Source organism: Brassica napus, chromosome C4, assembly GCF_020379485.1.
Source record: "Brassica napus cultivar Da-Ae chromosome C4, Da-Ae, whole genome shotgun sequence".
Classification (NCBI taxonomy): domain Eukaryota; kingdom Viridiplantae; phylum Streptophyta; class Magnoliopsida; order Brassicales; family Brassicaceae; genus Brassica; species Brassica napus.
In genome coordinates, this window is record NC_063447.1 from 34,739,621 (window position 1) to 34,751,490 (window position 11,870).

The 11,870-nt window shown below is 28.9% G+C and overlaps 1 pseudogene; it reads right to left on the minus strand.

Moving 5' to 3' along the window:
• Positions 1 to 8,203: 8,203 nt before the first annotated feature.
• On the minus strand, positions 8,204 to 11,629 carry LOC106374718 (annotated as a pseudogene).
• Between the last annotated feature and the right edge of the window lie 241 nt (positions 11,630 to 11,870).

Sequence of the window (11,870 nt, forward strand, 5' to 3'; positions counted from 1 at the left end):
AAAAGTAATCAAATGGTTAAAATAAAAACTATATTGGACAAAAGGGGGATCGAACTATGGTATCCTAACTCAATTCAAACTTGTTAACGATTAGACCTAGCTAATATTTGGTGATATGTGGCCTTAATTCTTCTTCTATATATTGTGGCCTAAAGCATATGCTTTACTTGCTTTATGGCAGGGACGGGCCTGATAGTTGGCGAGATTTTTTCTAGTTATTTTAGTTATAGTAGGTGAAAAAATGTTGCACCAAAAAAGAAAAAAGTAGGTGAAATAATAGGGATGAATGGCGAAAATATAGTTTTTTTTTTGAGAAAAAACAGCCAAGAGACGCTTAAATTAGTGGTAGAAGTTGTAATTTTCTCTGTAAAGCTAAGTGCGATTATTAAAAAGGGTTCCTCTTTTAATTGTATTAATTTTGCTATGAGTTTAGAGTTCAGTTACATATTGATATTTTTTCATACGGTGTTAAATCAGTTGAACTCAAATTATTTTTACCAATTAAATATGACAATATCACTTGTTGTGGTGTTATATTTACTACTAAAGACTTGTTACCATAACGCTAAAACCTTTACCACCAACATGAACACGGCTTAGTTTGCTCCAGATAGGAACAACTATATATGTAAACATTATGATATAACATAATTACAAGAATGAATGATATTTTTTCTCAAAAAAAAAAAAGAATGAATGATATTATTACTGAATACAAATAGATATAGAAGAAGACATATTGCAACAAATGGAATCGTGAACTTTTTAGTTAAACAGTGATCATTCAACAGTAGGTTTTCTCAAGGCCAGTCCACTATGATTATAAATAATGTCTTTTCATTGGTTACTTAAACTCATTACCGATCACTTTTAATCATTAATACTTTTTAACCGTTCAACAACATATTTTTCAGAACATATAGTATTAGAAAAATGAAGTAATCCTTCTGAGATATGATATTCTAGAGACATAAAAAAAAATGTCTAGTAATACAAGGTAAAATGGTTTGGAATGGTTTATCAACTGTGGCAGAAAAAATACCATGTCCATCAATTTTGCTGTAAACAGAAATACAATATAGCAAATAGACATAACTAAACTATTATAACCAAAAAAAAACTATTATAACCAAATATGTTGGCTCTAAGCCAATGCTTACCTTGCTTGTGCTCTAGACCAACACAGGTTTTAATTTCGACGGTAAATTTAAGTTTTGTTACAGAATATAAATTATGAAACAGATTTTTTTTCTTTCTTAACTCTTGTTTTCTCGTATTAAATATCATAACTTTTATGTTTCAAGTTGTAATTATTTCTTCAAAAAATTTGATCAGATAAACTGTAAGATACATGATGAACTGCACCGCGGAAGATGCAGCCATGATTTCTTGTTGGATTGGTTGTCGTACAAATATGTACAAAGATGGCAAAAAATGATTGGTTGTGGGAAAAGAGTGAGATCCCCAACAGAAATTGAACAAGCAATATATGATCCTTAACCACTTCTCTTCTTTCATTTGAAAAAAAAATCCATTTAATATGTAGTAATATATCATATAAAGTGTATGTATTTGGAGCGCACGTAAGGACGTAGAGCGGATGGTAGGGTAAAATGGGGATGCATGGCTTGCAGTTGTAGATCGATGAAATTATGAAAGTGAGATATACAAATAAGACAGCAAAACAAAAGTGGGTCACTTAGAAAAGATCCCAACGTAGAGAGCATAATATTAGATGTCTCTTCTTTGTTGGGCACCAACCCCAGTTCCGCACACCTCTTTGTCGTTCTTTCCATTTCCTTATTTCGTACTCACCATGTCACAACTCATTATTTTTCATATATCAACTTTATGAACTCATCCTGATATATACGTAGACCATTGTTATATTGATGTTATAAGCTTGATTTTGTTATCGGGCTAACAAGTTCTTATTACTTCGAGTTTCGTTAATTTTTGCTACCCAAAACAAGCATTATGCTCGGAGAAATTTAAGTAGACTTTTGGATTAAGTACTTCGGAACATATTTTAAAATTTGTAGTGGCTCAAAAACGTTGCAAGTTCGGCTTTCACTTGATCCAAGACTTCGACCAGCATGCTGATATGCTACAGAATAATAATAATAAAAAATCAATGATTGACCATCTTCATACTCCAGCTCCATTCATTATTTTAATTGTCTTTATGCAATTTAAATAAAAATAAAAATAAAATGAGCAGTGAGCACATCCATGTTGAAGAGTTTTGAGTGGAGAAAAGAAATAAGGACAATTTGAATAAGAAGGCACAAACTCTTATGGACCTACTTGCTTTAGATCAATGCTTCAAGCTTTCAACTCTCAAATCGGGTTGATTTACAGGGTATATTGCGTCACTCCACACCACACGTTTTTGGGTCTTAACTCCACACCACACTTCAATTAGGGTTATCTTTTTACTAGTTTAGTAATACAAATGAGGATTTTATATCCAATTATGATTTAATCAATTTAGCAGTGGTAATTAACAAAACTTGTAACTTGGTAAAACAAATGGAATTTGAATCATGCATTGAGGAACTAACAAAGATTAACGTAGACTATTAGTAAACTGAGTATTAGCGACCATCCTTGAAATTTTTATCGGCAAAGATAAATATTTATTACATGCGAATATATATGCAGCTATATATATACCCAAATGTGTATTTGTTTGAAAAGAAATGAGGAAAAAACATTGGTCAGAAACGGAATGACAATCTTAAATGTATCATTCAAAGCTAGCTAAGAATTACGGGGACCATGTCTCATTTACTGTGTGACAAAGATAAAACTTTATTTAACTCCTCCTCAACTATTATAAGCTATTCAAAATTTATATATATGACTACGACAAAACTTATTAGATGACTATAATATACACAATACATGGAAAAACCGAACCGTACCGAACCGAAATAGACAATATGGTGTGGTTTTGGTATATACCATATAAACCTAATGGATATGATTTTATAAAAACCGTAGGATTTAGATATGGTTTGGTTTATAACCGATTAAACCGAATAAACCGAACAAAACCGATCAAAAGTAGAAACATGTAAATATGTACATATTTTATAATGTCACATGAAAATCTATTTGTTATATAAGTTATTCTTTTTTTAATAATTATTACCATATTTTTTTATATTAATAAAGAATCCTAATTTGAAAAACATTTAAAATATAATTAAATAACAATTCATCGCAACTGAGGCTTCTTATTTTCTTAGTCTTCTTCTTTCAATCATTTTACTTTCTTTTAGCATTGATTAAATTGAAGTGAAGGTTATAAATTTGATGGATATTAACTAGAAAAAAATCTTGACAACTTTTTTCTTATTTATAAACGAACAAAGTTTCACTCGAAGAAGCATGACTTTGATGAACACTAAATATGGAAGAGTGAAAAAACTTTTCTTTCATACTTTTCTTTTGTTTTTTATTTTTATTTTCAAAATTTCGAGCTTTGATTTTAATTCTAGATTTGATTATTTCATCTAAAGGTATAAGCGTTTTTATTTCTTTTTTCTTTTATTTGAAAATATATTATCTTTTTAATAAATGAATGCGATGACAATATGACTCTAAAATTTATACAATATGATCTCAAACTAAATAATTATGTTTTGGTATAAAACTGAATAAACCGAAAACCGACGGTATATAAACCGAACCGAACCGAACCGAAATAAATATGGATTTAGAATGGTAGCTATATTTTACTACCCGAAATACCGAAAAACCGAAAAAACAGAACCGAAACCGAACCGATATCTGGATTGAACACCTCTAATGGAAATCGATATGTCAAGGTTCAAATTCTTATTGTCGAGATTGAATGAATAGATTTTTATTGCACATAGAGGCAGATTTTTACTTACATGATAGGTCTCTTTGGTGGAGTTTCGCGTTGCATATCGAGTAAACATTTAATCTCTTTTTCAAAATGATTTGAACCTAAAAAGCAAGTGTCAAGAGTTGATAAGAAGGTATTAAAAGCACATGTCAACATTAGTGTTCACTAAAAAGAAGACAATGTCGTTGTCTTCCCCAATTTTGGTTGTCCAAATTTAAGGGCAAGAGTCAAGAATTGATAAGAAGGCATTTTAAGGGCAAGAGTGTTCACTCAACGCTCTATCGTTTTCTCCTCTTGTCTAACTCTTTTTTTTTTTTTTTTTGCTAAAATATTTTCTAAAATAAACCCATAATTTAACTATTAAAAAAGGCATTTTAAACTTTGAATATAACAGTTACACATATTTTCAATTTAAAATTTTTTATTATCATTTCTAACTTTTAACTAACAACTTTAACATATCGAATTTTGAATTTTACTCCATATTTAAAAACTGTTGATTTAAATGACGTGGCAAATAGCCATGATGCAAAACACACACAAAAAAATGCAATTCAATAGAGGCGTGAGACCTCTGGATACAAAAAAAAATCCGTCGAGTCTCAGTCTTCCCTGTTAAATGCATATGTGATCCATCTAAACAGAGCCGGCTTTCCAAATGTTAGCAAAAAAAAAAACAGAGCCGGCTTTGAAGAAAACCCAATAAAACATGTACTTCAAAACCGGACTGATTAATTTATTCTAGAGGCTAATAGTAATAGATGATAGTCCTTAGCTCTACTTGTAACAACTAAAACTAGAGTACCATCCGCGCTTTCAAAACACAGAGTTAAATTTTGTTGATAATTTATTAACGTGTCTTTTTGTTCAATAATATGTTTAGGTATGTGCGTTCGGTTTCTGGTTTATTTCCAGATTGTATTTTTTGGTTTTCGGTTTGATTCCGGTTTGGTTATAATTTTTGGTTTTCGGTTAAAGATACATAGGAGCCATTTGGTTAGTTATTAATATGATTTTGGTTTGGATTTAGTTATTTGGTTTTTGGTTTGATTAAGTCACAATATTCAATAGATCCAAAAAAATACCACGGTAAATTTCAAAAAAACTCTGAATTTATTTATTTATAGATAGATCTAACAAATTTTTACAATAAATTCGTTAAATGATTTTATTTGAATAGTATAGATTTTAAATAAATTAGTTAAGAAGATATACACAATTTTAGTTACGGGTTTAACTTTAGCATGGGTATAATACCATTTACTAAAATCGTGGTATAGATAATATTTTGTGTAAAATAAATATAGTATCTACATTCAAATCGTTTTAAAATTATAATTTATTATATAATGGTAAATTATTGAAAATTATAACATTATATTATCACGTAAAATATAATGGTATTTGAAAATCACTTGGTCTATGTTGTAAATGACTAAATATATAAGAACTGCCCATTATGTAACTTATTATAATATTAATATGGCATATGATTGTCTAATATGTATTCTATGTAACGTCATGTATATGTAATTTATATTTATATAATATATGATAATTTATATTTATATAATATAGTATATAAGTGAAGTTTCTTAAGTATACGTGCTTTTACGTCTATGTTACTATGTATAAGTGTATTTGTGAAAATATATTAAAAAGTTAAATATCGTTGATAACTATAAAAGATAAATGTATAGACTATCTTACATGAATACACCTTCCTTATATGATATACTACTAGGTGAAGATTTGCGTCTTGCGCAAGATGAAAACGTAGAATGAATATTATATATACAAATTATTTTTACATATTATTATTTATTTTGTGTCCATTATATATTCTGAAATAATAAATATATAGAATAATTGAGAATCGAATAATTATTATGTATATAATTAAGTTGGAGTAATTAAATAAATCATAACAATCCCTCTTGTCTACAATAATTTTTATTGGTAAATAAATAAAACAATCATTTTATTTATTTTATAATTAAATTTAAATGATATTGACATAGATATATAGTATATTTTAATATGTATATTTATTAATTGAAGCTATCTACTCATATACTTTTATTAACATTTGTATATTTGTTGTACCAAAAAAATTAAACCATTAATCAGAAAATTTTCAGTATTAGATTTTTAATAATTTTGGTGATTTATAATCATTTTTAAAAATTAATTGAAAATTTTAAAATTAAAATATTAAGTTCTCAATTCTTTTCCAATGAAAATTTTGAAATTAACATATTTATGTATTTTATATGGTATATAGTTAAATTTTAAATATTATATATATATATATATATATATATATAATCTGAATATATATTAAATGAAACTTCTTTTTCATATGATTTATAATCATTTTTATCTTGTTATAAAAAAATAAAGTTAAACCATTGATCACAATTTTTTTAATGTGAGACTTTTAACAATATTAGTAATTTATAGTCATTTTTAAAAATTCAAAATATAACATATAAGAAAAAATCTAAATTATTTATTATATGATTAATGTGATTGTTTATTTTCTTGTAAAAATATAAAATTAAACAAAAATGATGAATGATGCAAAAATTGTTATCAAATCTTTATTATTCAAAATCATTAATTGTTATATATATGTTAATCATTTTAGGTAATTCCGTAGTTTTTATTTAAGTAAAGAAAGGAGAATAATTTTTACACTACTAATCAATTTTATATTTAATTTAATGAAAAGTATAATATATGTTTGGATGGACCAATTTATTTTTCTAAGAATTCTAAGAATCATCCTAGTGATAACATGTGACTACAAAATAATGTTGTAATGCTTCTCAATTAATATATAAGGGATAATTAATTATATGAAATAATATTAAGTAATCTAAAAAGGATAATATTATATGTATTTAAGTCCATATTAAATCAAACATGTTCAATAGGTTTAAAAAAAATGTAAATTAATGGACTATTATTATACTAGGTAATGGCGCAGGATGAGGTGATTATTTGAAACTATATATTATATATTTGTTAAAATTATACATTACATATGCATATATTAAAAGGAAAGTTATTTTTATTAAACACACCACAATTGTTCCATTGTTTTTTACCATCAATCATATCAAATATAAGATTGATAGTAGATAAAATTTGAGCTTAACGCTCCAATATAATTTTTTTTCTTAATTTGATATATCTAAAAAAATAAAATACAGGTTTGAGCTAATAAAAAAAGCTGAAACATTTGCATGGTACCCGTATGTAATGGACATGAGTTATACAGGTTTACGGCAAACATTTACTAATTGTTATCCCTAAATTAGTGGTACATTAGACATATATAATTTCCTCAAAACAAACTCGATTCAAATATAGGGGTCACATATGTATAAAATAGTAAATCGCTGTAATAAATCGATGGTTATAATTAAGAAATGTGCATATCTACTTTTAGTTCACCCATTGACATAATAAAATAATACACGGAAAAAATAATTAATAAGATGAATCTTTTTGACATTAGCTTGGACACCACAAACACGAAAGTCAATCATTCCGAAAATATTTGATTGACTCAAATTTCATTAATATTTTGAATTGGAGCATTCAATATTTGACACCGAGATTTACTCCATTAAGAAAATATAGCTTAATCAAGATCCAATGACATCGTTTTTTTCCGATTCATTCAATTTATCATGGATTATATATTTTATTTTCCAGTAATATCTTCATATTGTATCTAAGTATTTTTATAATCAGAATAAAAATAACGATTATATTGTTGATGTGATCGATTATACACAACTATTATGCTAACATATTACTAATAATATATTACTAATAATAACTAACTAATATACAACAACACAGAGACAAATCGCACAACATTTTATTTGTTTCTGGTTTATTCAGCATAGTATATTATATAACATAAATTTGAAAAATTATATAATATGATGGCCATTGACATAATATTATCTCGAGTTGATATGGATGTTAAAAAATATTGATATAACTTAACATGGCATATAAATTATATTATCCATAGAATTTACATTTTATACAATAGTATTGTTACATAGATGTATAAAAAAATTCAATATTCTAAATTTAGTGAACACATTCATGAAATGAGACTATATGTTTTTGGCAAGATGCTTAGAATAAATGCTTGGAATCAAGATGCATAAATTGAAACATATACTATATGTTTTGGCAATGACATGACATGTAATTAGTCTAGGCCAAAGAGGTTTATTTAAAAAAAGTTGTGAGGTGGAATGTGGTGTTGACGTCTAGGAAATGGCAAAGTTGTGAATTACACGTGAGATAAATGTTTATTTATAAAAATTCTCCTAGAATAATAAGAAGGGGATTAAGATATTTTAGGGGATAAAGTTTGGAATCGGTAGTTACATTTTTAGTATTTTCATACATTATAAGATAATGGGCCAACAATTTTTTTTGCGTATGGACGATTAATTATCCGGGCCATATCTGCACCCAAATTACAAATCACCATTGCTCCCAAACCAGATAAGTTTAAAATATTACTGCATTAGCAAAACCCAAAAAGGTATAGCTGGCCTTAATTCAACTTACCTTACTTGAATATGTGCCTTTAACCCAATTCATTGGCTGCTAAATTTCTACAATTTCTTTGTGACGAGCATAAAATACCTTCGACATGTGGTCACGGTTGCTCTACTTTTAAGAGAGATCTAAGTGGTAGGTTTTAAGACAAGAAAACAAATCTTTACTGTAAAATTCAACTAGTGATAAGAGGGAAAAATGTAGAATTACATAAACAAGATTGAAGGAAAAAGGCTTGCTTGCTAGCTATGCTTCATAATATTATATACAAGCACTTTTCTCCTAAACTTTTCACATATTTACAAACAAAGAATATGAAGATCAGTTTATAACTGAAAAATATTTTGAAACGTCTTCATCTTTTATCCCTGAAAATCTTCAATAGCTGTGACTTTAGAGGACTTGAGTTTCCACGAATCTTTGCTAACCTTCAATGGAATCATCATTGGACTACTAAAATCTCCGAAGTTAAACCCACTTTCTTCATTTTCCTTGGTACACAAGTCACCTGGAGGCAAGAAGAAATCGGAAGACAAACCCTTCACATTAAACCCCACTTCTTCAATCTCCCAACTCTCTTCCATTGTAGTCTTTGAATGACTCTCTAAGCTCTCATCAAGCCTCAATAACGATACTTGTGTCTTTCCTCTGTGAGCAATCTGAATCCCATCAACGCTCTTATAATCTTGGATCATTGTCTCAGAGGTTGTTTCCCATAAGACCACATCTTCATCTTCAGGACCAATCTTGATCCGAACAAGATAAGTATCCTCTAACTTGACCAAAAGTCCTGTTCTTTGACTAAAACAACCCCACACGGTATGCTTCACCGTCTCCATACCGCCTTTGCTTCTTGATTTGAGCCCTGAAGTCTGTGTCTCGAGCTTAAGCACGAAGCATTCTTCATCGTTAACCACCTTTTCTCCCACGCAAACCGATCCAGCAAACATATTTGCTGTGGTTTTAGGATCAAGCCCTTGAAGAAACCTTTGAGAGGTCCAGAAGGTTCATTAGAATGGGCGAGCCAGGGACTTTGCTTCCAAGCTACGTTACCATCACAACCAGCACTGACTTTACAACCGGAAACCACAAGCTCTAAACTCCATTGGCTCGAACCTTTCTTCCATAACACGAAACCGCCCATCTCTCCTCCGTTTCCGTTGTTGAGATTTTTGATCCTCACCATCTTCTTCTTCCTCTTTCCAATTTGGGTTTTCGCTGCACAAAACTCGGTCACTCCCATTTTAACCTTTCCCATGGCATACATGCTCTCTACTCTATCCAATGCTACTTCTCCTCCAGATGCTGCAGTGTATTGCTTTACTATGTACTTTGCCATGGCTGCTTCCTATTATAACCCAGAACAGAGCAAAAGTATGAGAAAACATGTCGCTCAAGTAACCTTTTATTTATGCATTTACATGTATGAATATAAAAATTTTGGAAAAATATATGAATATAAGAAGGAAAAATTCCTAAAGCACAAAAAATTATGACAAAATAGTACATAAAGAGAAAAGTTCCGAAAATAACATTTTTACCCTAGTCTCACCCTCATATAAATCCTAAACTCTAACCACCATATCCAAACCCAAAAATAAAATAGAATAGTCTTTTAATTTCAGCCTAAGTTTCAAAAAAAAAGTCTTTTATTTTTTTTAATTAATGATATTTTGGAATTTCTTTTTCTTTTTGTGTTATTCTTGAACAAAAAATGTGTTTTAATTGATAAAAAAATGTGTTTTAATGCTATGTGAGACTATTTATGAGGATATAATTTTCCCTCAAAATCGGTAAAAGAGTTTATTTATTTTTTGACGACATTTATTTACTTACGATAGATTGGTTTTTGATGAGTTTGGGCATGGGATGGTCAAGAACATCGTGATCGGAGGAGACAGGAAGAGGGATCAACGGAGCTCCGACGATTCCAAGAAGCATCTGAATCTGAGCATCACGGCCACCGAAAAGAGTGGAGAGGCTGCTATTGTTATCCGGCGGTGACCTAAGCAAACTAGTCTTGACACTTCTCCAAGAGCCGGTCTTGTTGTTCTCGGAACAAAATAACTCCTCCGGCATCGGAACTTCCAACACTGTCTCTAAACCGTCTTCTCTGTCAAAATTAGGACAAAGCGTTCTCATCTTTTAGTCGTGTGTTGAAGTTGAATATAATCGAATAAATGTTGTTTACAAAAATATATGGAGACGAAGGGTTCAAAGATATTACGAGAGATTGGATGGTATAAAGCCAATGAGTTGACGATTTATATATAGAGAAATAGAGATGACCAACCGACCGAAGCCGATCCGAAACTATTTGTGTATTGTCGTGTTCGCACGCTTCATGTCTCCCTTTGTTCTATCTAATAACAATTGAATACTAATATAAGTCTCTTTACCAAAAAGAAGTAATATAAATTTCCACTAAAAGAAATAGAAACACATTTTCTTTTTGTCGTCGAGGAAAAAATACATTTTAAGTTTTTTGTCCTTGCCGCTCAACAATTTATTCTTGAATAAAAAGGTTAGAAGTTATAGAAAAAATTGCCATAACGGAACAAAAAAACAACGTAGTTGTCTTATGGTATAAAACCATCACTAAGATGTTTCTATAGTATAATATTTTTTATAATCCCAAAACTAACATTTCCTTAATCAAATTAAACATAAATTAAAACCATTTTTAAAAAGTTCAATGGAAAAAGATAAAAAAAATAAGGTAATCCCAAAATGTTTTAGAAAGAAAAAAAATGTAAAAACAATTATTTTTTAAAAAAGAACACACAATATACCGTAACCTAATTGCATTTGGTTTCTAAAATCCTCCAAAACTATTCTTTTAAAATCCCCTAAGATAGAACTTGATTTCAATAACATTAGCATACCCTTTTTATCATCAGCCAAAAAAAAACCATCCCGTACTTGCACTAACTTCCCAAACACCACATATTGTATAGATATGCATTATAGAACAAGAATTTGTAAAATTCACAAGACAAACTATGGAGAAATCATAGATTGATGAAGAAGAAAAGCCAAAATCGTTTTTTTTAATATTTTGACAAAGAAAATCGACCAGGACACATTTTAGGAAATTAGAATATTTTCTTAACTGAAACTTTTTTAGTTTTCGAAAAAAACTGTTTTTTTTTATCCGTAGAAGACACCTTCTAAACTGTGTAAAACCATGACAAAAATTCTGAATAAAATTTCTACTTTTTGTAGACGTTCGTGTTAAGTTTAGATTTCGCATACCCGAAATTTTAGAATATTTTATAAAAATAGAAACTACATTCAGAAGAAAAGTAGCGATCTTTACAATTAATAGAATTCGCATTCCACATATTTAGAATTTTAATCATTTTTAGATTGTTTCTTCTAAAAAAAAGTA